General features: G+C 52.7%; 1 pseudogene; it reads left to right on the plus strand.

Annotated features, from left to right (window-relative positions):
* LOC135537595 (calnexin-like) lies at positions 1 to 27,138 on the plus strand (annotated as a pseudogene).

Raw genomic sequence — 27,138 nt, forward strand, 5'->3', positions numbered from 1 at the left:
TCGCTGTTCGAGGGTCTCCACGGTGATCCGTCCATCCCGCTCCTCCAGGCCTCGGTACCCGCGGTTTTACTCCAACTGGGTCGAACGCAGTGAAAATAAAGTTGTTTGAGGATATTGGCGTAGAAAACATCACAAAACTTGGAATATTATTTTTTTCTCCCCGCCAACTGCACAAGGTTTGTTTGCTTAATATTTATCTAGTTAGCTACACTCATTCATTCTTCCCTGACAACTGCAACATGTTGTTAGTTTAGCATAGCCATTAGCTGGCTACTTAGCTTTCTAACGTAGTGCATTTTTCTCAGACAGCCTGCTTTCTCAAAATGTGAATATGTTTACGTTTGACACGTTAGGCTTTATGAATACGACTGAAATGTCGCTGCATTTAGTAACCACATAGCTAGCTATTGATAACGCTCTGCTAGCCCGCTAATTCGCGCCACACGCGGACCGGGGTTGCAGGAGATAACGAGGGACGTCCGGTGAACTGTCGCGAAAAACGTTGGTTAACTGACGTTACCTAGTTTATTTAGCTTGGCTTGTGCAGTAACGTTAGCTAATGCCAAATATTGCCGACATAACTTATATATATATCTGAAATAACTTGATTCCTATAAAAAAAGACGTGATAGAAATATGATGAAAGACATCTTGCGGATGTCTTGATAATGCGCGTAGCCTGATAGATTGTTCTAGTAGTAGTAGTAGCTACAGTAGTCCTAGCTAACAATCCTGGCTCTGTGGAGTTTTGTGGACGCTTCTGGTCGGCAGCTGTAGGTTAATTTTGGTGCTCTCTCTCTCGGGGCATATGGGCATCCCTTAGGGAACTGTAGTTTGGCCTGAGGGACAGTGGCTCCTTGCGACCCCCCAGACGCTCCGTCAATCAGCTCGACGTTATGTTTACTCCGACCCCGAGGGACATTGATTTCGAAAATACTGTATCAAGCCATATTCAACATTTACTCAATTGTATCTGGCAATCTTATTGAGTCAATATGATGAAATGCTTGTCGAGGTATAATCTGAAAAGTGTCCTGGTCGGTGACAGGACACTTTTTTTTGCAAGTCATTGAAATACGGAAAACCATTTTTGCATGGATTCATGAGTAATTGTATTTCATGGTACACGTCTTTGAAATCTGATTTAGGGTGTCTGTTTTTTAAAATGCAGAAATATGTTTTCATTGGAAAAAGCAGAGCCATGTATAATCTTTCTCTGGCGAAAGCCATCAATTTCCTTGCATACAGCCAAATTACAGTACAGTGACAAAACCTTAATTTGTTTTTAGAAAATATTTGTAGATGGAAAGAGAGTTTCTGGAAAAGTGCTTTTGAAATCAGAAGTGTATTAACCTTGTTCCTGACCTCTTTCTTTGCTTTTCTCTCTCTCTTGGTCCTTCTTCCTCAAATCCTCCATTTCCACCCTTACTTCACACGCTCTCCATCCCCACTGTCATGTCACTCCCTCCTTCTCCCTCTCTTCAACCCCCCCACCCACTCCATTCCCCCCTCCTCTCACATTGTCCTCCCAACCCCTCACCTCTCCCATCTCCTTTCCACCCTCTTCATTCCCTTTCCCACTCTCTCCTCCCTCCCCTACCGTCCATCTCCACTGTCACGTCACTCCCTCCTTCTCCCTCTCTTCAACCCCCACCTACTCCATTCCCCCTCCTCTCACATTGTCTTCCCAACCCCTCACCTCTCCCATCTCCTTTCCACCCTCTTCATTCCCTTTCCCACTCTCTCCTCCCTTCCCCCTACGTCCATCTCCACTGTCACTCCCTTCTCCTCTCTTCAACCCCCCACCCACTCCATTCCCCCTCCTCTCACATTGTCTTCCCAACCTCTCCCATCTCCTTTCCACCCTCTTCATTCCCTTTCCCACTCTCCTCCTTTCCCCCTACCGTCCATCTCCACGTCTCTCTCCAGATGAAGCTGTGGTGGGGCTGGACGTGTGTGCTGCTCCTCTCCCTCCTGGCTCTCTCTGAGTCCCAGGCTGAAGCTCAGGAGACCTAGACCTGGAGATGGAGGAAGCTATGGTGGAAGACATGGTAGAAGATAGGGAAGACTCAGCAGAGATAGAGGGAGAGGCGGAGATGGAAGGGGAGGCGGAAGAGGAGAAGGGAACCGATGCCAACGTCTCCTTCCAGGTCAGTAAAGGGTCAAAGGTCACCCAATAGGAAGTAGGATGAACTGGGTGGGGACATTTGATATGGCACCCTTCTCCCTATGTAGTGTACCAGGTGTGTGGGGCCTGGTCAGACGTCGTGCAATCTCTTGGAAATAAGGAGCCATTTTGGATGCATGCCTGGTGTGTGTTTTTACGCCCTCCAAGTGTCTCTCTACCCTTTTGAGTTTGAAACCCTCATCATTGCCTATTCTTTTTGTGTTCCCTTAGCAAGCTAAAATCTAACTACAACCTCACTGTCATAACCCCAATTTTAGCCGGGGCCTTCAGGAAATCATGTCAGTACATGTGTACTAGGCCGAGTCCCGATTCTCCACGGTTCTGGGTTTTATAACGATGATGGAAAATCCCCCCAGACATCTTATTTAAATCCATGACGGGTAGTGTGCAAGTGTACACTTCTGGAAAAAGGGTGAAGAATCTGGAGCCCTACATTATATATCTCTCAGTTTGTGATCCATTTCACACACAAAGTAATCCCTCCGCCCCATTGGCTGAAACACACAGGTCACCTACAAGACTCCTGTTCCCATCGGAGAGGTGTACTTCTCAGAGACCTTTGATGACGGCTCACTGGACAGGTGGCAGGTGTCAAAGACGATGAAGGAAGACGCGCAGACGATGAAATTGCTAAATACGATGGTGAGAAACAGACCACCCCCCCACTCTACACTCTCCACTTGTGTGTGTTTTATGGACACACACACGTGTCTTTGCCAGTGTGTCAGTGAGAGACGACCCTGTTACTTCTACAATTTGACCCCTCTCTCCTCTCCTGGCCCCTCTCTCCTCTCCTGACCCCTCTCTCCTCTCCTGACCCCTCTCTCCTCTCCTGGCCCCTCTCTCCTCTCCTGCCCCTCTCTCCACTCCTGACCCCTCTCTCCCCTCCTGACCCCTCTCCCCCTCCTGACCCCTCTCCCCCTCCTGACCCCTCTCCCCCTCCTGACCCCCTCTCTCCTCCCTGACCCCCTCTCTCCTCTCCTGACCCCTCTCTCCTCTCCTGACCCCTCTCTCCCCTCCTGACCCCTCTCCCCTCTCCTGACCCTCTCCCCCTCCTGACCCCTCTCTCCTCTCCTGACCCCCCCTCTCCCCTCCTGACCCCCTCTCCCTCCCCTCCTCCCCCTCCTGACCCCTCTCTCCTCTCCTGGCCCCTCTCTCCCCTCCTGACCCCTCTCCCCCTCCTGACCCCTCTCTCCCCTCCTGACCCCTCTCCCCCTTCCTGACCCCTCTCCCCCTTCCTGACCCCTCTCCCCCTCCTGACCCCTCTCTCCCCCTCCTGACCCCTCTCTCCCCTCCTGACCCCTCTCCCCCTCCTGACCCCCTCCCCCCTCCTGACCCCCTCTCCCCCCTCCTGACCCCTCTCCCCCTCCTGACCCCTCTCCCCCTCCTGACCCCTCTCCCCCTCCCTGACCCCTCTCCCCCTCCCCCTCTCCCCCTCCTGACCCCTCTCTCTCCTCTCCTGACCCCTCTCTCCTCTCCTGACCCCCTCCCTCTCCTCTCCTGACCCCTCTCTCCCCTCCTGACCCCCTCTCTCCTCTCCTGACTCCCTCTCTCCCCTCCTGACCCCTCTCTCCTCTCCTGACCCCTCTCTCCCCTCCCTGACCCCTCTCTCCCCCCTCCCCCTCCTGACCCCCTCCCTCTCCTGGCCCCTCTCCCTCTCCTGGCCCCTCTCTCCCTCTCCTGACCCCTCTCTCCCCTCCTGACCCCCTCTCCCCCTTCCTGACCCCTCTCCCCTCCTGACCCCTCTCTCCCCTCCTGACCCCTCTCCCCCTCCTGACTCCTCTCTCCCCCTCCTGACCCCTCTCCCCCTCCTGACCCCTCTCTCTCCTCTCCTGACCCCTCTCTCCTCTCCTGACCCCTCTCTCCTCTCCTGACCCCTCTCTCCTCTCCTGACCCCTCTCTCCCCTCCTGACCCCTCTCTCCTCTCCTGACCCCTCTCTCCCCTCCTGACCCCTCTCTCCTCTCCTGACCCCTCTCCCCCCTGACCCCTCTCCCCCCTCCTCCCCCCTCCCTGACCCCTCTCCCCCTCCTGACCCCTCTCCCCCTCCCTGACCCCTCTCCCCCTCCTGACCCCTCTCCCCCTCCTGACCCCTCTCTCCTCTCCTGACCCCCTCTCTCCTCTCCTGACCCCTCTCTCCCCTCTCCTGACCCCTCTCTCCCCTCCCTGACCCCTCTCCCCCTCCTGACCCCTCTCCCCCTCCTGACCCCTCTCCCCCTCCTGACCCCTCTCCCCCTCCTGACCCCTCTCCCCCTCCCTGACCCCTCTCTCCCCCTCCTGACCCCCTCTCCCCCTCCCTGACCCCCTCCCCCTCCTGACCCCCTCTCCCCTCCTGACCCCTCTCCCCCCCTCCTGACCCCTCTCCCCCTCCTGACCCCTCTCCCCCTCCCCTGACCCCTCTCTCCCCTCCTGACCCCTCTCCCCCTCCTGACCCCTCTCTCCCCTCCTGACCCTCTCTCCCCCCTCCTGACCCCCTCTCTCCCCTCCTGACCCCTCTCTCCCCTCCTGGCCCCTCTCCCCCTCCTGACCCCTCTCTCCCCCTCCCTGACCCCTCTCTCCCCTCCTGACCCCTCTCTCCCCTCCTGACCCCTCTCCCCCTCCTGACCCCTCTCTCCCCTCCCTGACTCCTCTCTCCCTCTCCTGACCCCTCTCCCCCTCCCTGACCCCTCTCCCCCTCCTGACCCCCTCTCCCCTCCTGACCCCTCTCTCCTCTCCTGACCCCTCTCTCCCCTCCTGACCCCTCTCCCCCTCCTGACCCCCCTCTCTCCCCTCCTGACTCCTCTCTCCTCTCCCTGACCCCTCTCTCCCCTCTCCTGACCCCTGACCCCTCTCCCCCTCCTGACCCCTCTCCCCCTCCTGACCCCTCTCCCCCTCCTGACCCTCTCTCCCCTCCCTGACCCCCCCTCTCCCCCTCCTGACCCCTCTCTCCCCTCCTGACCCCCTCTCTCCCCTCCTGACCCCTCTCTCCCTCCCTGACCCCTCTCCCCCTCCCTGACCCCCTCTCCCCTCCTGACCCCTCTCCCCCTCCTGACCCCTCTCCCCCTCCCTGACCCCTCTCCCCCTCCTGACCCCTCTCCCCCTCTCTCCCCTCCCTGACCCCTCTCCCCCTCCCTGACCCCTCTCCCCCTCCCTGACCCCTCTCCCCTCTCCTGACCCCTCTCCCCCTCCTGACCCCTCTCCCCCTCCTGACCCCTCTCCCCCTCCCTGACCCCTCTCCCCCTCCTGACCCCTCTCCCCCTCCTGACCCCTCTCTCCCCTCCTGACCCTCTCTCCCCTCCTGACCCCTCTCCCCTCCCTGACCCCTCTCCCCCCTCCTGACCCCTCTCTCCCCTCCTGACTCCTCTCTCCTCTCCTGACCCCCTCTCCCCTCCTGACCCCTCTCCCCCTCCTGACCCCCTCTCTCCCCTCCTGACCCCTCTCTCCCCTCTCCTGACCCCCTCTCTCCCCTCCTGACCCCTCTCTCCCCTCCTGACCCCTCTCTCCCCTCCTGACCCCTCTCTCCCTCCTGACCCCTCTCCCCCTCCTGACCCCTCTCCCCTCCTGACCCCTCTCCCCCTCCTGACCCCTCTCTCCCCTCCCTGACCCCTCTCTCCCCTCCTGACCCCTCTCCCCCTCCTGACCCCTCTCTCCCCTCCCTGACCCCTCTCTCCCCTCCTGACCCCTCTCCCCTCTCCTGACCCCTCTCTCCCCCTCCTGACCCCTCTCCCCCTCCTGACCTCTCTCCCCCTCCTGACCCCTCTCTCCTCTCCTGACCCCTCTCTCCTCTCCAGGTAAGTGGTCTGTGGAGCAGCTGAAGGAGAATAAAGTACCAGGAGACATGGGTCTGGTTCTGAAGTCCCGGGCCAAACATCACGCCATCGCCTCCCTGTTGGACAGACCCTTCCTCTTCCGGGACGACGCCCTAGTCGTACAGTGAGTTTGACCTTTAACCTCTCACGTTTGACCTCTTACCCTTTTTTTGTTTTGTGTCTAAAAGTGCATTTTTAAAATGAGCCTTTTGAGTAAACTTGAGGCTAATTCACGTTAACCGCTGAACGTTTAGAGGAACCTGTGTGCGTTTACCTTTAGGTATGAGGTGAACTTCCAGGATGGTATTGACTGTGGTGGAGCCTACATCAAACTGCTGTCAGACGACGATGGCCTGGATCTGGTACGTTGGTGTTGTTACTATAATCTGATCTGTGATGTTGGTTAGTCTAGTCCCAGATCTGTTGGTGTTGTTACTATAATCTGATCTGTGATGTTGGTTAGTCTAGTCCCAGATCTGTTGGTGTTGTTACTATAATCTGATCTGTGATGTTGGTTAGTCTAGTCCCAGATCTGTTGGTGTTGTTACTATAATCTGATCTGTGATGTTGGTTAGTCTAGTCCCAGATCTGTTGGTGTTGTTACTATAATCTGATCTGTGATGTTGGTTAGTCTAGTCCCAGATCTGTTGGTGTTGTTACTATAATCTAATCTATGATGTTGGTTAGTCTAGTCCCAGATCTGTTGGTGTTGTTACTATAATCTGATCTGTGATGTTGGTTAGTCTAGTCCCAGATCTGTTGGTGTTGTTACTATAATCTGATCTATGATGTTGGTTAGTCTAGTCCCAGATCTGTTGGTGTTGTTACTATAATCTGATCTATGATGTTGGTTAGTCTAGTCCCAGATCTGTTGGTGTTGTTACTATAATCTGATCTATGATGTTGGATAGTCCCAGATCTGTTGGTGTTGTTACTATAATCTGATCTATGATGTTGGTTTGTCTAGTCCCAGATCTGTTGGTGTTGTTACTATAATCTGATCTATGATGTTGGTTAGTCTAGTCCCAGATCTGTTGGTGTTGTTACTATAATCTGATCTATGATGTTGGTTAGTCTAGTCCCAGATCTGTTGGTGTTGTTACTATAATCTGATCTATGCTGTTGGTTAGTCCCAGATCTGTTGGTGTTGTTACTATAATCTGATCTATGATGTTGGTTAGTCTAGTCCCAGATCTGTTGGTGTTGTTACTATAATCTGATCTATGATGTTGGTTAGTCTAGTCTCAGATCTGTTGGTGTTGTTACTATAATCTGATCTATGATGTTGGTTAGTCCCAGATCTGTTGGTGTTGTTACTATAATCTGATCTGTGATGTTGGTTAGTCTAGTCCCAGATCTGTTGGTGTTGTTACTATAATCTGATCTGTGATGTTGGTTAGTCCCAGATCTGTTGGTGTTGTTACTATAATCTGATCTGTGATGTTGGTTAGTCTAGTCCCAGATCTGTTGGTGTTGTTACTATAATCTGATCTGTGATGTTGGTTAGTCCCAGATCTGTTGGTGTTGTTACTATAATCTGATCTGTGATGTTGGATTGAGTCTAGTCCCAGATCTGTTGGTGTTGTTACTATAATCTGATCTGTGATGTTGGTTAGTCTAGTCCCAGATCTGTTGGTGTTGTTACTATAATCTGATCTATGATGTTGGTTAGTCTAGTCCCAGATCTGTTGGTGTTGTTACTATAATCTGATCTGTGATGTTGGTTAGTCTAGTCCCAGATCTGTTGGTGTTGTTACTATAATCTGATCTATGGTGTTGGTTAGTCTCAGATCTGTTGGTGTTGTTACTATAATCTGATCTATGATGTTGGTTAGTCCCAGATCTGTTGGTGTTGTTACTATAATCTGATCTATGATGTTGGTTAGTCTAGTCCCAGATCTGTTGTTGTTGTTACTATAATCTGATCTGTGATGTTGGTTAGTCTAGTCCCAGATCTGTTGGTGTTGTTACTATAATCTGATCTATGATGTTGGTTAGTCTAGTCCCAGATCTGTTGGTGTTGTTACTATAATCTGATCTATGATGTTGGTTAGTCTAGTCCCAGATCTGTTGGTGTTGTTACTATAATCTGATCTATGATGTTGGTTAGTCCCAGATCTGTTGGTGTTGTTACTATAATCTGATCTATGATGTTGGTTAGTCTAGTCCCAGATCTGTTGGTGTTGTTACTATAATCTGATCTATGGTGTTGGTTAGTCTAGTCCCAGATCTGTTGGTGTTGTTACTATAATCTGATCTGTGATGTTGGTTAGTCTAGTCCCAGATCTGTTGGTGTTGTTACTATAATCTGATCTATGATGTTGGTTAGTCTAGTCCCAGATCTGTTGGTGTTGTTACTATAATCTGATCTGTGATGTTGGTTAGTCTAGTCCCAGATCTGTTGGTGTTGTTACTATAATCTGATCTATGATGTTGGTTAGTCTAGTCCCAGACCTGTTGGTGTTGTTACTATAATCTGATCTGTGATGTTGGTTAGTCTAGTCCCAGATCTGTTGTTGTTGTTACTATAATCTGATCTGTGATGTTGGTTAGTCTAGTCCCAGATCTGTTGGTGTTGTTACTATAATCTGATCTGTGATGTTGGTTAGTCCCAGATCTGTTGGTGTTGTTACTATAATCTGATCTATGATGTTGGTTAGTCCCAGATCTGTTGGTGTTGTTACTATAATCTGATCTATGATGTTGGTTAGTCTAGTCCCAGATCCCAGATCTGTTGGTGTTGTTACTATAATCTGATCTATGATGTTGGTTAGTCTAGTCCCAGATCTGTTGGTGTTGTTACTATAATCTGATCTATGATGTTGGTTAGGTCTAGTCCCAGATCTGTTGGTGTTGACCTTTGACCTGGCTCCCACTTCTAAAGTTAACTCTCTATTTATATGCCTCTACACCATAATGCTGTACTTGGCTGGTCGACCCACCCAAGTGATTTCAATGATCAGTTTAATGAAAAGTCCCCTGGTTTCACCATGACTTCCAGCTGTAACATGTCCTCGTATCGTCTCTGTATCGCTGACTGTAAAACCCTGTACCTTACTGTTGTGCTGTTCTAGGATCAGTTTAATGACCGTACCTCCTACACCATCATGTTTGGGCCTGATAAGTGTGTAACCCTTACTGTTGTGCTGTTCTAGGATCAGTTGAATGACCGTACCTCCTACACCATCATGTTTGGGCCTGATAAGTGTGTAACCCTGTACGTTGTGCTGTTCTAGGATCAGTTGAATGACCGTACCTCCTACACCATCATGTTTGGGCCTGATAAGTGTGTAACCCTTACTGTTGTGCTGTTCTAGGATCAGTTGAATGACCGTACCTCCTACACCATCATGTTTGGGCCTGATAAGTGTGTAACCCTTACTGTTGTGCTGTTCTAGGATCAGTTGAATGACCGTACCTCCTACACCATCATGTTTGGGCCTGATAAGTGTGTAACCCTTACTGTTGTGCTGTTCTAGGATCAGTTTAATGACCGTACCTCCTACACCATCATGTTTGGTCCTGATAAGTGCGGAGAGGACTACAAGCTGCACTTCATCTTCCGCCACAGGAGCCCTCTGAACAAAGACCTGGAGGAGAAACACGCCAAGAGGCCCGACGTCGACCTGAAGAAGTTCTACACCGACAAGAAGACTCATCTCTACACACTGGGTAGGAGGGGGAGAGGAGGGAGGGGGTGGAGGGGAGAGAGAGGGAGGGGTGGAGGGGAGAGAGAGAGGAGGGAGTGGGGGGGGGGAGAGAGAGGGAGGGGAGAGGGGGTGGAGGGAAGGGGAGAGGAGGGGGAGAGAGGGAGGAGGGGGTGGAGAGAAGGGGAGAGAGAGGAGAGGGGGAGGGGAGAGGGGAGGGGGAGGAGGGGTGGAGGAAGGAGGGGAGAGGGGGTGGAGGGAAGGGGGGAAGGAGGGGGGAGAGAGGGAGGAGGAGGGGGTGAGAAGGGGAAGGGGAGGAGAGGGAGGGGGGGAGGGGGAGGAGGGGGTGGAGGAAGGGGAGAGAGGAAGGGGGGGAGGAGGGAGGAGGGGTGGAGGAAGGGGGGAGGAGGGGGTGGGGGGAGAGAGAGAAGGAGGGGTGGAGAAGGAGATGAGATGCGAGGAATGGTTGAAAGACAGTGATGGCGAGCAACCCGGCTCTACGTGTTTACTGGTTTGTGACCCACTGACTCCGCCCCCGGTTAGAGGGGAACCCTGCAACTCAACAGTTGACACACACAGCAATTTTAATTGATACACACTGGAGATGAACACGGGGATGGTGGTGGCTCTGTAAGGGACAGAAACAGAGGTAATGAGTACATACACCAAGTCACAGAGCAGAAATACATGGCTGGGGACTGGATACAAACTGGGTGGTTGGAGCCCTGAATGCTGATTGGCTGACAGCCGTGGTATATCAGACCTTTTACAACAGGTATGACAAAACAGTTTATTTGTACTGCTCTAATTCCGTTGGTAACCAGTTTATAACAGCAATAAGGCCAGAGGGGGGGTGTGGTATATGGCCAATATACCACGGCTAAGGGCGGTGTCCAGGCCCTCCACCGTGGTATATGGCCAAAATACCACGGCTAAGGGCGGTGTCCAGGCCCTCCACCGTGGTATATGGCCAAAATACCACGGCTAAGGGCGGTGTCCAGGCCCTCCACCGTGGTATATGGCCAATATACTACGGCTCACGGCGGTGTCCAGGCCCTCCACCGTGGTATATGGCCAATACACCACGGCTAAGGGGCGGTGTCCAATCACAACACACAGTGAACTCAGAGGACAATAGTAGTAACTGACGAGGAAGACCCACGTGCACATGGGGGTGGACTTCAGGCTCCGGTGGGGGGGAACTTCAGGCTCCGGTGGGGGGGTGGACTTCAGGCTCCGGTGGGGGTGGACATCGGGCTCCGGTGGGGGGTGGACATCGGGGTTGTGCTGATAACACTCACCGGAAGGGAATTTGTAACAGACACATTAAGATAAAAAACGATGTCCAGGACAAGTTACTCTCTTTTCTGAACTCATGTAACTGTCTGTTTGCCTCCCCTCCCTCCCTCTCTACCTCCCCCTTCCCCTCTCTCTCCCCCTTCCCCTCTCTCTTCCCCCTCTCTCTCCCCCCCTCTCTCTCTCCCCCTCTCTCTCTTCCCCCTCTCTCTCTCCCCCCCTCTCCCTCTCTCTCTCCCCCTCTCTCCCCTCTCCCTCCCTCTCCCCTCCCTCCCTCTCTCCCCTCTCCCTCTCTCTCCCCCTCTCCCTCCCTCTCTCCCCTCTCTCCCCCCTCTCTCTCTCCCTCTCCCTCTCTCTCTCTCCCCCTCTCTCCCCCTCTCCCTCTCTCTCTCCCCCCTCTCTCCCCTCTCTCTCCCCTCTCCCTCGCTCTCTCTCCCTCTCCCCTCTCCCCCTCTCTCTCCCTCCTTCTCTCTCTCTCCCTCCTTTCTCCTCTCTCTCCCTCTCCCTCCCTCCCCTCTCCCTCCCTCCCTCTCTCTCCCTCCCAGTCCTGAACCCAGACAACAGCTATGAGATCCTGGTAGACCAGAGCAGTGTCAGTCGTGGCTCTCTGCTTCATGATGTGGTTCCTCCTGTTAACCCCACCAAGGAGATAGACGATCCCACTGACTCTAAACCTGAAGACTGGGATGAGAGGGCCAAGATACCAGACCCAGAGGCTGTCAAACCTGACAACTGGTGGGTTCAACTTCAACAACACTTTTTGTGAATTATTTTTTTGGGGGGGGAGTCGTGACTAAAAGAAAACCAGGTGTTGGCAGGCGTGACTGAGGAAGAGCGTCTCGTTCTGAAGGATTTGTATTCTAAAACGGAACTTCTTTAAGGACTGTAGATATAACGCATCCTAAAAAGCTGTATCACGTAGAAATGTGAGTTTACACTCCGTGGTCAGTTTATTAGGTACACCACCCCATTCAAGACAACGAGTCACATGGTGTGGCTGGTTTTCCTGGCACACGTTCGGTCCCCCTGATAACAATTGAGCAATGTTTTCAACGCCCCAAAGAATTCAGGCTGTTCTGGAGGCAAAGGGGGTCCCGACCCAGTATTAGATGGGTGTACCTAATAAACTGTATTAGATGGGTGTACCTAATAAACTGTCCACTGAGTGTAAATCTATCATTGGAAGCGAGTCTGATGAGTGGTAGATATGTTCTATATGTGCTGTTTCTATGCTTCCCGCCCTTAAATTTTTTTTTTTTTTTTTACTTCTCATTTTTTTGTCCCACCAGCTGTCACAGAGGTTTCGATGGTACAATGATTCTCTACATTTTTTAGTTTTGTCACAAACTGAAAATGATGCAAAACTATTGTGAATTTTTTTGCAGCCATGTGATGGTGTTTGTGATTTCTACATATTGCGCCTCTCGGGGTAATGTTGAGCAACGTGCTTGGTTTTGAAGGCCAAACCATTTGGTCTCGTGTTGTGTTCCAGGGATGAGGAGGCTCCGGCTACCATCCAGGACCCTGATGCTGTGAAGCCAGAGGGATGGCTGGACGACGAGCCTGAGTTTGTAGCCGACCCCACCGCCGACAAGCCAGGCGACTGGTAAACACACGGAACACATCAATTAAAACACTTGTTTTGGGAAGAGAGATGTGTCGAGTAACTTCACTTTTTCTGTCTTTCTCTCATTTCTTTACATCCATCTCTCGTTCTCTTTTATTTCTCCTCTCTCACCATCTCTCTGTCTCTCTCCTTTATCTCTCCTTTCACCATCTCTGTCTCTCTATCGCTCTCCTTTATCTCTCCTTTCACCATCTCTGTCTCTGTCTATCGCTCTCCTTTATCTCTCCTTTCACCATCTCTGTCTCTCTCTATCGCTCTCCTTTATCTCTCCTTTCACCATCTCTGTCTCTCTCTCGCTCTCCTTTATCTCTCCTTTCACCATCTCTGTCTCTGTCTATCGCTCTCCTTTATCTCTCCTTTCACCATCTCTGTCTCTCTCTATCGCTCTCCTTTATCTCTCCTTTCACCATCTCTGTCTCTCTCTATCGCTCTCCTTTATCTCTCCTTTCACCATCTCTGTCTCTGTCTATCGCTCTCCTTTATCTCTCCTTTCACCATCTCTGTCTCTCTATCGCTCTCCTTTATCTCTCCTTTCACCATCTCTGTCTCTCTCTATCGCTCTCCTTTATCTCTCCTCTCACCATCTCTCCTCTCACCATCTCTCTGTCTCTCTCCTTTATCTCTCCTCTCACCATCTCTCCATCTCTCCTCTCACCATCTCTCCTCTCACCATCTCTCTGTCTCTCTCCTTTATCTCTCCTCTCACCATCTCTCTATCTCTGTCTCTCTCCTTTATCTCTCCTTTCACCATCTCTCTGTCTCTATCTCTCTCCTTTCTCTCCTCTCACCATCTTTCTCTCTCTCTCCTCTCACCTTCTTTCTCTCTCTCCTCTCACCATCTTTTCTCTCTCTCCTCTCACCTTCTTTCTCTCTCTCCTCTCACCATCTTTCTCTCTCCTCTCTCACCATCTCTCTCTGTCTCCTTTATCTCTCTGTAGGGATGAGGAGATGGATGGAGAGTGGGAGGCCCCTCAGGTTCCTAACCCAGTGTGTGAGACAGCCCCTGGATGTGGGCAGTGGAAACCCCCTACCATCAACAACCCTCAGTACAAGGGCAAGTGGAAGGCCCCTCTGGTGGACAACCCCCACTACCAGGTAACATCATCCCTTCCTGGAGGCACATGTTTCATTAGGTTATTGTCAGTCTATAAGCCTGAGATCCCTGTCTTATTGTCCGTCTGTAAGGCTGAGATCCCTGTCTTATTGTCTGTCTGTAAGGCTGAGATCCCTGTCTTATTGTTGGTCTGTAAGGCTGAGATCCCTGTCTTATTGTCGGTCTGTAAGGCTGAGATCCCCTGTCTTATTGTCAGTCTGTAAGGCTGAGATCCCTGTCTTATTGTCGGTCTATAAGCCTGAGATCCCTGTCTTATTGTCGGTCTGTAAGGCTGAGATCCCTGTCTTATTGTCGGTCTATAAGGCTGAGATCCCTGTCTTATTGTCGGTCTGTAAGGCTGAGATCCCTGTCTTATTGTCGGTCTATAAGGCTGAGATCCCTGTCTTATTGTCGGTCTATAAGGCTGAGATCCCTGTCTTATTGTCGGTCTATAAGGCTGAGATCCCTGTCTTATTGTCGGTCTGTAAGGCTGAGATCCCTGTCTTATTGTGTCTGTAAGGCTGAGATCCCTGTCTTATTGTCGGTCTATAAGGCTGAGATCCCTGTCTTATTGTCGGTCTGTAAGGCTGAGATCCCTGTCTTATTGTCGGTCTATAAGGCTGAGATCCCTGTCTTATTGTCGGTCTGTAAGGCTGAGATCCCTGTCTAAGGCTGAGATCCCTGTCTTATTGTCGGTCTATAATGCTGAGATCCCTGTCTTATTGTCGGTCTGTAAGGCTGAGATCCCTGTCTTATTGTCGGTCTATAAGGCTGAGATCCCTGTCTTATTGTTGGTCTATAAGGCTGAGATCCCTGTCTTATTGTCGGTCTGTAAGGCTGAGATCCCTGTCTTATTGTCGGTCTATAAGGCTGAGATCCCTGTCTTATTGTCGGTCTATAAGGCTGAGATCCCTGTCTTATTGTTGGTCTATAAGCCTGAGATTGTCTGTAAGGCTGAGATCCCTGTCTTATTGTCTGTAAGGCTGAGATCCCTGTCTTATTGTCGAGTCTGTAAGGCTGAGATCCCTGTCTTATTGTCAGTCTGTAAGGCTGAGATCCCTGTCTTATTGTCGGTCTATAAGGCTGATATTCAGAGCTGAGATCCCTGTCTTATTGTCAGTCTGTAAGGCTGAGATCCCTGTCTTATTGTCGGTCTATAAGGCTGAGATCCCTGTCTTATTGTCGGTCTGTAAGGCTGAGATCCCTGTCTTATTGTCTGTCTGTAAGGCTGAGATCCCTGTCTTATTGTCGGTCTGTAAGGCTGAGATCCCTGTCTTATTGTCAGTCTGTAAGGCTGAGATCCCTGTCTTATTGTCGGTCTATAAGGCTGATATTCAGAGCTGAGATCCCTGTCTTATTGTCGGTCTATAAGGCTGAGATCCCTGTCTTATTGTTGGTCTATAAGCCTGAGATCCCTGTCTTATTGTCGGTCTGTAAGGCTGAGATCCCTGTCTTATTGTCGGTCTGTAAGGCTGAGATCCCTGTCTTATTGTCGGTCTGTAAGGCTGAGATCCCTGTCTTATTGTCGGTCTGTAAGGCTGAGATCCCTGTCTTATTGTCTGTCTGTAAGGCTGAGATCCCTGTCTTATTGTCGGTCTGTAAGGCTGAGATCCCTGTCTTATTGTCGGTCTGTAAGGCTGAGATCCCTGTCTTATTGTCGGTCTGTAAGGCTGAGATCCCTGTCTTATTGTCGGTCTGTAAGGCTGAGATCCCTGTCTTATTGTCGGTCTGTAAGCCTGAGATCCCTGTCTTATTGTCGGTCCCTGAGATCCCTGTCTTATTGTCGGTCTATAAGGCTGAGATCCCTGTCTTATTGTCGGTCTATAAGGCTGAGATCCCTGTCTTATTGTCGGTCTGTAAGGCTGAGATCCCTGTCTTATTGTCGGTCTGTAAGGCTGATCCCTGTCTTATCCCTGTCTTATTGTCGGTCTGTAAGGCTGAGATCCCTGTCTTATTGTCGGTCTGTAGGCTGAGATCCCTGCTGAGATCCCTGTCTTATTGTCGGTCTGTAAGGCTGAGATCCCTGTCTTATTGTCGGTCTGTAAGGCTGAGATCCCTGTCTTATTGTCGGTCTGTAAGGCTGAGATCCCTGTCTTATTGTCGGTCTGTAAGGCTGAGATCCCTGTCTTATTGTCGGTCTGTAAGGCTGAGATCCCTGTCTTATTGTCGGTCTGTAAGGCTGAGATCCCTGTCTTATTGTCGGTCTGTAAGGCTGAGATCCCTGTCTTATTGTCAGTCTGTAAGGCTGAGATCCCTGTCTTATTGTCGGTCTGTAAGGCTGAGATCCCTGTCTTATTGTCGGTCTGTAAGGCTGAGATCCCTGTCTTATTGTCGGTCTGTAAGGCTGAGATCCCTGTCTTATTGTCGGTCTGTAAGGCTGAGATCCCTGTCTTATTGTCGGTCTGTAAGGCTGAGATCCCTGTCTTATTGTCGGTCTGTAAGGCTGAGATCCCTGTCTTATTGTCGGTCTGTAAGGCTGAGATCCCTGTCTTATTGTCGGTCTGTAAGGCTGAGATCCCTGTCTTATTGTCGGTCTGTAAGGCTGAGATCCCTGTCTTATTGTCGGTCTATAATGCTGAGATCCCTGTCTTATTGTCGGTCTATAAGGCTGAGATCCCTGTCTTATTGTCAGTCTATAAGGCTGAGATCCCTGTCTTATTGTTGGTCTATAAGGCTGATATTCAGAGCTGAGATCCCTGTCTTATTGTCGGTCTGTAAGCCTGAGATCCCTGTCTTATTGTCGGTCTATAAGGCTGAGATCCCTGTCTTATTGTCAGTCTATAAGGCTGAGATCCCTGTCTTATTGTCAGTCTATAAGGCTGAGATCCCTGTCTTATTGTTGGTCTATAAGGCTGATATTCAGAGCTGAGATCCCTGTCTTATTGTTGGTCTGTAAGGCTGAGATCCCTGTCTTATTGTCGGTCTGTAAGGCTGAGATCCCTGTCTTATTGTCAGTCTATAAGGCTGAGATCCCTGTCTTATTATCGGTCTGTAAGGCTGAGATCCCTGTCTTATTGTCGGTCTGTAAGGCTGAGATCCCTGTCTTATTGTTGGTCTGTAAGGCTGAGATCCCTGTCTTATTGTTGGTCTGTAAGGCTGAGATCCCTGTCTTATTGTTGGTCTGTAAGGCTGAGATCCCTGTCTTATTGTCGGTCTGTAAGGCTGAGATCCCTGTCTTATTGTCGGTCTATAAGCCTGAGATCCCTGTCTTATTGTCAGTCTATAAGCCTGAGATCCCTGTCTTATTGTCGGTCTCTAAGGCTGATGAGATGTCATTGTCGGTCTGAGCTGAGATCCCCTTATTGTGTCTTATTGTCTTATTGTTGGTCTGTAAGGCTGAGATCCCTGTCTTATTGTCGGTCTGTAAGCCTGAGATCCCTGTCTTATTGTCGGTCTGTAAGGCTGAGATCCCTGTCTTATTGTCGGTCTATAAGGCTGAGATCCCTGTCTTATTGTCGGTCTGTAAGGCTGAGATCCCTGTCTTATTGTCGGTCTATAGGCCTGAGATCCCTGTCTTATTGTTGGTCTATAAGGCTGAGATCCCTGTCTTATTGTTGGTCTGTAAGGCTGAGATCCCTGTCTTATTGTCGGTCTGTAAGGCTGAGATCCCTGTCTTATTGTCGGTCTATAGGCCTGAGATCCCTGTCTTATTGTTGGTCTGTAAGGCTGAGATCCCTGTCTTATTGTCCTGTAACTGAGATCCCTCCCATTGGGTGTGTGGGCCTGAGATCCCCTGTCTTATTGTCTCCTCTCCTCTCGTCCTGTAACATGTGACCTCTCCCCTCACAGGGTGTGTGGAGCCCCTCTCCCCTCTCGTCCTGTAACATGTGACCTCTCCCCTCCCAGGGTGTGCCCCTCCCCTCTCCTCCTCTCGTCCTGTAACATGTGACCTCTCCCCTCCCAGGGTGTGTGGAGCCCCTCCCCTCTCCTCTCGTCCTGTAACATGCGACCTCTCCCCTCCCAGGGTGTGTGGAGCCCCTCTCCTCTCGTCCTGTAATATGTGACCTCTCCCCTCCCAGGGTGTGTGGAGCCCCTCTCCTCTCATCATCCTGTAACGTGACCTCTCCCCTCCCAGGGTGTGTTGAGCCCCTCTCCTCTCGTCCTGTAACATGTGACCTCTCCCCTCCCAGGGTGTGTTGAGCCCCTCCCCTCTCCTCTCGTCCTGTAACGTGACCTCTCCCCTCCCAGGGTGTGTGGAGCCCCTCTCCTCTCCTCTCGTCCTGTAACCTCTCCTCCCCTCCCAGGGTGTGTGACCTCTCCCTCCCAGGGTGTGTGGAGCCCCTCTCCTCTCGTCCTGTAACATGTGACCTCTCCCTCCCAGGGTGTGTGGAGCCCCCTCTCCTCGTCCTGTAACGTGACCCCCTCCCAGGGTGTGTGGAGCCCCTCTCGTCCTGTAACATGTGACCTCTCCCCTCCCAGGGTGTGTGGAGCCCCTCTCCTCTCGTCCTGTAACATGTGACCTCTCCCCTCCCAGGGTGTGTGGAGCCCCTCTCCTCTCTCGTCCTGTAACATGTGACCTCTCCCTCCCAGGGTGTGTGGAGCCCCTCTCCTCTCGTCCTGTAACATGTGACCTCTCCCCTCCCAGGGTGTGTGGAGCCCCTCTCCTCTCCTCCTGTAACATGTGACCTCTCCCCTCCCAGGGTGTGTGGAGCCCCTCTCCTCTCCTCCTGTAACATGTGACCTCTCCTCCCAGGGTGTGTGGAGCCCTCTCCTCTCCTCTTGTAACATGTGACCTCTCCCCTCCCAGGGTGTGTGGAGCCCTCTCCTCTTGTCCTGTAACATGTGACCTCTCCCTCCCAGGGTGTGTGGAGCCCCTCCCTTGTAACATGTCCTCCCAGGGTGTGTGGAGCCCCCCTCTCCTGTAACTGACCTCTCTCTCCAGGTGTGTAACCTGACCTCTCCCCTCCCAGGGTGTGTGGAGCCCCTCTCCTCTCCCTGTAACATGTGACCTCTCCCCTCCCAGGGTGTGTGGAGCCCCCTCTCCTCTTGTCCTGTAACATGTGACCTCTCCTCCCAGGGTGTGTGGAGCCCCTCCCTCTCCTCTCGTCCTGTAACATGTGACCTCTCCCCTCCCAGGGTGTGTGGAGCCCCTCTCCTCTCCTCTCGTCCTGTAACATGACCTCTCCCCTCCCAGGGTGTGTGGAGCCCCTCTCCTCTCGTCCTGTAACATGCAACCTCTCCCCTCCCAGGGTGTGTGGAGCCCCTCCCCTCTCCTCTTGTCCTGTAACATGCGACCTCTCCCCTCCCAGGGTGTGTGGAGCCCCTCTCCTCTCGTCCTGTAACATGCGACCTCTCCCCTCCCAGGGTGTGTGGAGCCCCTCTCCTCTCGTCCTGTAACAACCTCTCCCCTCCCATGTGGAGCCCCTCCCCCTCCTCTTGTCCTGTAACATGCGACCTCTCCCCTCCCAGGGTGTGTGGAGCCCCTCTCGTCCTGTAACATGTGACCTCTCCTCCCAGGGTGTGTGGAGCCCCTCCCCTCTCCTCTCGTCCTGTAACATGCGACCTCTCCCCTCCCAGGGTGTGTGGAGCTCCTCTTGTAACATGCGACCTCTCCTCCCAGGGTGTGTGGAGCCCCTCTCCTCTCGTCCTGTAACATGTGACCTCTCCCCCCCCAGGGTGTGTGGAGCCCCCCCTCTCCTCTCATCCTGTAACATGTGACCTCTCCCCTCCCAGGGTGTGTGGAGCCCCTCCCCTCTCCTCTGACCGTCCTGTAACTCTCGTCCTGTAACATGACCTCCCCTCCCAGGGTGTGTGGAGCCCCCTCTCCTCTCGTCCTGTAACATGTGACCTCTCCCCTCCCAGGGTGTGTGGAGCCCCTCCCCTCTCCTCTCCCGTCCTGTAACATGTGACCTCTCCCCTCCCAGGGTGTGTGTCCTGTAACAGACCTCTCTCCCCCCTCTGTGGAGCCCCTCTCCTCTCGTCCTGTAACATGTGACCTCTCCCCTCCCAGGGTGTGTGGAGCCCCTCGTCCTGTAACATGCGACCTCTCCCTCCCAGGTGTGTGGAGCCCTCTCCTCTCGTCCTGTAACATGTGACCTCTCCCCTCCCAGGGTGTGTGGGAGACCTCTCCTCCCAGGGTGTGTGGAGCCCCTCTCCTCTCGTCCTGTAACATGACCTCTCCCTCCCAGGGTGTGTGGTGCCCTCTCCTCTTGTCCTGTAACATGTGACCTCTCCCCTCCCAGGGTGTGTGGAGCCTCCCCTCTCCTCTCGTCCTGTAACATGACCTCTCCCCTCCCAGGGTGTGTGGAGCCCCTCTCCTCTCGTCCTGTAACATGTGACCTCTCCCCTCCCAGGGTGTGTGGAGCCCCTCTCCTCTTGTCCTGTAACATGTGACCTCCTCCCAGGGTGTGTGGAGCCCCTCTCCTCTCGTCCTGTAACATGTGACCTCTCCCCTCCCAGGGTGTGTGGAGCCCCTCTCTCTCCTCTCGTCCTGTAACATGACCTCTCCCCTCCCAGGGTGTGTGGAGCCCCTCCCTGGAGCCCTCTCCTCTCGTCCTGTAACATGTGACCTCTCCCCTCCCAGGGTGTGTGGAGCCCCTCTCCTCTCGTCCTGTAACATGTGACCTCCCCTCCCAGGGTGTGTGGAGCCCCTCCCCCTCTCCTCTCGTCCTGTAACATGTGACCTCTCCCCTCCCAGGGGTGTGTGGAGCCCCTCCCCTCTCCTCTCGTCCTGTAACATGTGACCTCTCCCCTCCCAGGGTGTGTGGAGCCCCCTCTCCTCTCGTCCTGTAACATGTGACCTCTCCCCTCCCAGGGTGTGTGGAGCCCCTCCCCTCTCCTCTCGTCCTGTAACATGTGACCTCTCCCCTCCCAGGGTGTGTGGAGCCCCTCTCCTCTCGTCCTGTAACATGTGACCTCTCCCCTCCCAGGGTGTGTGGAGCCCCTCCCCTCTCCTCTCGTCCTGTAACCTCTCCCCTCCCATGTGACCTCTCCTGTAACATGACCCTCCCAGGGTGTGTGGAGCCCTCTCCTCTCGTCCTGTAACATGTGACCTCTCCCCCCTCCCAGGGTGTGTGGAGCCCCTCTCCTCTCGTCCTGTAACATGACCTCTCCTCCCAGGGTGTGTGGAGCCCCTCCCCTCTCCTCTCGTCCTGTAACATGACCTCTCCCCTCCCAGGGTGTGTGGAGCCCTCCCCTCTCCTCTCGTCCTGTAACATGACCTCTCCCCCTCCCAGGGTGTGTGGAGCCCCTCTCCTCTCGTCCTGTAACATGTGACCTCTCCCTCCCAGGGTGTGTGGAGCCCCTCTCCTCTCGTCCTGTAACATGTGACCTCTCCCTCTGGAGCCCCCCTCCCATGTGACCTCTCCCTCCCAGGCCTCTCCCCCAGGGTGTGTGGAGCCCCTCCTCCTCTCGTCCTGTAACATGACCTCTCCCCTCCCAGGGTGTGTGGAGCCCCTCTCCTCTCGTCCTGTAACATGACCTCTCCCCTCCCAGGGTGTGTGGAGCCCCTCTCCTCTCGTCCTGTAACATGTGACCTCTCCCCTCCCAGGGTGTGTGGAGCCCTCTCCTCTCGTCCTGTAACATGACCTCTCCCCCCCAGGGTGTGTGGAGCCCCTCTCCTCTCGTCCTGTAACATGTGACCTCTCCCCTCCCAGGGTGTGTGGAGCCCCTCTCCTCTCGTCCTGTAACATGACCTCTCCCCTCCCAGGGTGTGTGGAGCCCCTCTCCTCTCGTCCTGTAACATGACCTCTCCCTCCCAGGGTGTGTGGAGCCCCTCTCCTCCTCGTCCTGTAACATGTGACCTCTCCCCTCCCAGGGTGTGTGGAGCCCCTCTCCTCTCGTCCTGTAACATGACCTCTCCCCTCCCAGGGTGTGTGGAGCCCCTCCCTCGTCCTGTAACATGACCTCTCCCCCTCCCAGGGGTGTGGAGCCCCTCCCCTCCTCTCGTCCTGTAACATGCAACCTCTCCCCTCCCAGGGTGTGTGGAGCCCGCGTCAGATCCAGAACCCGGACTACTTCGAGGACCTGTCTCCGTTCCAGATGACGCCGTTCAGAGCCGTGGGACTGGAGCTCTGGTCCATGACCTCCGAGATCTACTTCGACAACTTCATCATCACTTCATATAAAGAGGTGGCCGATCGCTGGGCTGGAGACAGCTGGGGACTCAAGAAACTGGTGGCTAGTGCCAACGAGGTGTGTATGACACACACACACAGCGTACATTTATACATACACACACAGATGGAGATATATATATATAACACATACAAACACATGTTGTATAAAAAGTTGGCTGATCGCTGGGCTGAAGACAGCTGGGTACTTAAACTACTGGCTAGTGCCAAAGAGGTACACACACACACACACACACACACACGTAGATAGACTCCAGAAAAAAAAGAAATGTCCCTTTTTCAGGACCCTGTCTTTCAAAGATAATTCGTAAAAATCCGAATAACTTCACAGATCTTCATTGTAAAGGGTTTAAACACTGTTTCAAGTGCTTGTTCAGTGACCCATAAACAATTAATGAAAGTGCACCTGAGGAACAGTCGTTAAGGTCATTAAGACACTAACAGCTTACAGACGGTAGGCAATTAAGGTCACAGTTATGACCACAGTTAAGGACATAAAAGAGGCCTTTCTACTGACTCTGAAACACACCAAAAGAAAGATGCCCAGCGTCCCTGCTCATCTTCCTGAACATGCCGTAGACATACTGCATGGAGGCATGAGGACTGCAGATGTGGCCAGGGCAAAATATTACAATGTCAGTAATGTGAGACGCCTAAGACTCTACAGGGAGACAGGACGGACAGCTGATGGTCCTCGCAGTGGCAGACCACGTGTAACAACACCTGCACAGGATCGGTACATCCGAATGTCACACCTGTGGGACAGGTACAGGATGGCAACAACAACTGCCCGAGTTACACCAGGAAAGCGCAATCCCTCCATCAGTGCTCAGACTGTCCACAATAGGCTGAGAGAGGCTGGACTGAGGGCTTGTAGGCCTGTTTGTAACGCAGGTCCTCACCAGACATCACTGGCAACAACGTCGCCTATGGGCACAAACCCACCGTCGCTGGACCAGACAGGACTGGCAAAAGTGCTCTTCACTGATGAGTCGCGGTTTTGTCTCACCAGGGGTGAGGAAGGAATGAGCGTTTACACCGAGGCCTGTACTCTGGAGGGGATCGATTTGCAGGTGGAGGGTCCGACATGTTCTTTGGTGGTGTGTCACAGCATCATCGGACTGAGCTTGTTGTCATTGCAGGCTGTCTCAACGCTGTGCGTTACAGGGAAGACATCCTCCTCCCTCATGTGGTACCCTTCCTGCAGGCTCGTCCTGACATGACCCTCTGGCATGACAATGCCACCAGCCATACTGCTCGTTCTGTGCGTGATTTCCTGCAAGTCAGGAATATCAGTGTTCTGCCATGGCCAACAAAGAGCCCGGATCTCAGTCCCATTGAGCACGTCTGGGACCTGTTGGATCGGAGGGTGAGGACTAGGGCACGTCTGGGACCTGTTGGATAGGAGGGTGAGGGCTAGGGCACGTCTGGGACCTGTTGGATAGGAGGGTGAGGACTAGGGCACGTCTGGGACCTGTTGGATAGGAGGGTGAGGACTGGGGCACGTCTGGGACCTGTTGGATAGGAGGGTGAGGACTAGGGCACGTCTGGGACCTGTTGGATAGGAGGGTGAGGGCTAGGGCACGTCTGGGACCTGTTGGATAGGAGGGTGAGGACTAGGGCACGTCTGGGACCTGTTGGATAGGAGGGTGAGGACTAGGGCACGTCTGGGACCTGTTGGATAGGAGGGTGAGGGCTTGGGCACGTCTGGGACCTGTTGGATAGGAGGGTGAGGGCTAGGGCACGTCTGGGACCTGTTGGATAGGAGGGTGAGGGCTAGGGCACGTCTGGGACCTGTTGGATAGGAGGGTGAGGACTAGGGCACGTCTGGGACCTGTTGGATAGGAGGGTGAGGGCTAGGGCACGTCTGGGACCTGTTGGATAGGAGGGTGAGGGCTAGGGCACGTCTGGGACCTGTTGGATAGGAGGGTGAGGGCTAGGGCACGTCTGGGACCTGTTGGATAGGAGGGTGAGGACTAGGGCACGTCTGGGACCTGTTGGATAGGAGGGTGAGGACTAGGGCACGTCTGGGACCTGTTGGATCGGAGGGTGAGGGCTAGGGCACGTCTGGGATCTGTTGGATAGGAGGGTGAGGACTAGGGCACATCTGGGACCTGTTGGATCGGAGGGTGAGGGCTAGGGCACGTCTGGGACCTGTTGGATCGGAGGGTGAGGGCTAGGGCACGTCTGGGATCTGTTGGATAGGAGGGTGAGGGCTAGGCACGTCTGGGACCTGTTGGATAGGAGGGTGAGGACTAGGGCACATCTGGGACCTGTTGGATCGGAGGGTGAGGGCTAGGGCACGTCTGGGACCTGTTGGATAGGAGGGTGAGGGCTTGGGCACGTCTGGGACCTGTTGGATAGGAGGGTGAGGGCTAGGGCACGTCTGGGACCTGTTGGATAGGAGGGTGAGGGCTAGGGCACGTCTGGGACCTGTTGGATAGGAGGGTGAGGGCTAGGGCACATCTGGGACCTGTTGGATAGGAGGGTGAGGACTAGGGCACGTCTGGGACCTGTTGGATAGGAGGGTGAGGGCTTGGGCACGTCTGGGACCTGTTGGATAGGAGGGTGAGGACTGAAAGTAAACACAGTTGACAGTGAGAGGACGTTTGTTTTTTTGCTGAGTTTACAAACATGCAGAACACAGACATACACGTTTTATATATTTCCTCACTGAATGTTCATTCACATAAACACACAAACACACACAGTTATATTTGGTTATTATCCCCCCCCCCCCAGCCGGGTGTGTTTTCCCAGTTGACCATGGCAGCAGAGGAGAGACCGTGGCTCTGGGTGGTCTACATACTGACTGTTGGTCTGCCCATAGGACTGACTGTGTTATTCTGCTGGCCCAAGGTAACACACCAACACTACGGACTTGTTACTCACACAGACTGGTGTTTCCTGCTCTTGTCTGTTTCATATTCAATTCATCTTGTTGTCGTATTCACTATACAGCCAAACAACCCTCCTACAGTGGGGCAAAAAAGTATTTAGTCAGCCACCAATTGTGCAAGTTCTCCCACTTAAAAAGATGAGAGGCCTATGACAGACAAAATGAGAAAAATAAGTCCAGAAAATCACATTGTAGAATTTTTTTATTAATATATTTGCAAATTATGGTGGAAAATAAGTATTTGGTCACCTACAAACAGGCAAGATTTCTGGCTCGCACAGACCTGTAACTTCTTCTTTAAGAGGCTCCTCTGTCCTCCACTAACGTAGCTCATTGTCTGATTCTCTCTCTCTCTCCCTCTGATTCCTCTCTCTCTCTCTCTCTCTCTCTCTCTCTGACTCTCTCTCTGACTCTCTCTCTGACTCTCTCTCTGACTCTCCCTCTGATTCCTCTCTCTCTGACTGTCTCTCTCTCTCTCTCTCTCTCTCTCTGACTCTCCCTCTGATTCCTCTCTCTCTGACTCTCTCTCTCTCTCTCTCTCTGACTCTCCCTCTGATTCCTCTCTCTGACTCTCTCTGACTCTCTCTCTGACTCTCCCTCTGATTCTCTCTCTCTGACTCTCTCTGACACTCTCTGACTCCTCTCTCTCTGACTCTCTCTCTTTCTCTCTGACTCTCTCTCTGACAGAAATCAGATGATGACTATGTGTACAGGAAGGTGGACCCACCTAAACCCGATGTAGAAGAGGAGGAGGAAGAGGATGATGAAGAGGAGGAGGAGGAGGAAGAAGAAGAGGAGAAGGGAGACCAAGCAGCTAAGGCCAAAGCTACTGAGAGTCCAAAACCTGCAGGTCAGAGAGAAGACATGAGATCTCTCTCCCGCTTCCTCCCCCCTCTCTTTCCCTCTTCCTCTCTCTCCCTCTTTCCCTCTTTGTCTCCATCTCCCCCTCTTTCTCCCTCTCCCCCCTCTCTCTCCCTCTTTCTCCCTTTTCCTCTATCCCTCTTCCTCCCCCTCTCTCTCCCTCTTTCTCCCTTTTTCCTCTATCCCTCTTCCTCCCCCTCTCTCTCCCTCTTTCTCTCTTTTTCCTCTATCCCTCTTCCTCCCCCGTCTCCCTCCCTCTTGTCTCCTTCCTCTTCCTCTCCCGCTTCCTCCCCCTCTCTCCCGCTTCCTCCCCCTCTCTCCCGCTTCCTCCCCTCTCTCTCCCTCTTTCCCTCTTCCTCTCCCCCTTTCCCTCTTTGTCTCCATCTCCCCCTCTTTCTCCCTCTCCCCCTCTCTCTCCCTCTTTCTGCCTTTTTCCTCTATCCCTCTTCCTCCCCCTCTCCCTCCCTCTTTGTCTCCATCTCCCCCTCTTTCTCCCTCTCCCCTATTCCCTTTACGTCTCCTTTCCTTAGTTAATATTTCCTCTCCTCTCCTTTCCTTAGTTAATATTTCCTCTCCTTCTCCTTTCCTTAGTTAATATTTCCTCTCCCTCTCCTTTCCTTAGTTAATATTTCCTTTCCTTTCCTTAGTTAATATTTCCTCTCCCTCTCCTTTCCTTAGTTAATATTTCCTTTCCTTTCCTTAGTTAATATTTCCTCTCCCTCTCCTTTCCTTAGTTAATATTTCCTTTCCTTTCCTTAGTTAATATTTCCTCTCCTTCTCCTTTCCTTAGTTAATATTTCCTCTCCTTTCCTTAGTTAATATTTCCTCTCCTTTCCTTAGTTAATATTTCCTCTCCTTTCCTCTTTCAGAAGAGAAGAAAGAGAAGGCGGAGGAGGAGAGTGGGGCAGCTGGAGGGGACAGCGTAGAAGATGAAGAGGACGATGAGGAGGAGGAGGATGAAGGAGAGGAGGAAGAAGAGACCAAGTCCAGTGAGGCAGCATCGGATGATGTCAGTGCTGAGGTTCTCTCTTACTTTTCTGAAAGATGGAAACGTCACTCGTTTCACACATTTCACCCTCTGAAACTCATCGGCCAAATAATCTCTCCTTCCTCCCAAAGTGTGCACGTGTTCACTTCCCTTCACTGAAATGGCTGGTGTGAGGAGTAGGGTGGAAACTCCCACTAGTCCATGCCTCCTCCAATCCAATGCTTCCAGATTTGTGGGAAGAAGTGAACAAGTGCACACTTCAGGAGAAAGTAGACATTGGGACACCTTGTCTTTCATTCATCCCTTCTTTTTCATCCCCCGTTTCCAAGCAGAAGGTGGAGGCAGACGAGGGGGGCCACAGCGTTGGCGACGGACACAAACAGGCCGTGAGGAAGAGGAGGGTACGGAAAGACTGATGAAGACCAACGACAACAAATGAAGCCTTCTTTCTCCTCCTTTCTCTCCTCTCTCTCCTCCTCTCTCCTCTCTCTCTCTCCTCTCTCTCTCCTTTCTCTCCTCTCTGCATGCCCTCTGGTGGTCCTAGTGACCAAGATGCTACCCCCCCTCCTCCATCAGTCAAATGACAACCCCCCGTTCCTTCTTATCTTCCTTTGTTCTCTCTGTCCGTTACGCCTCTCTAAGGCCATCAAGGCTACCCTGACCCCCCCAACACTCCTT

The sequence above is a fragment of the Oncorhynchus masou genome, unplaced genomic scaffold, assembly GCF_036934945.1.
Source record: "Oncorhynchus masou masou isolate Uvic2021 unplaced genomic scaffold, UVic_Omas_1.1 unplaced_scaffold_823, whole genome shotgun sequence".
Taxonomy (NCBI): domain Eukaryota; kingdom Metazoa; phylum Chordata; class Actinopteri; order Salmoniformes; family Salmonidae; genus Oncorhynchus; species Oncorhynchus masou.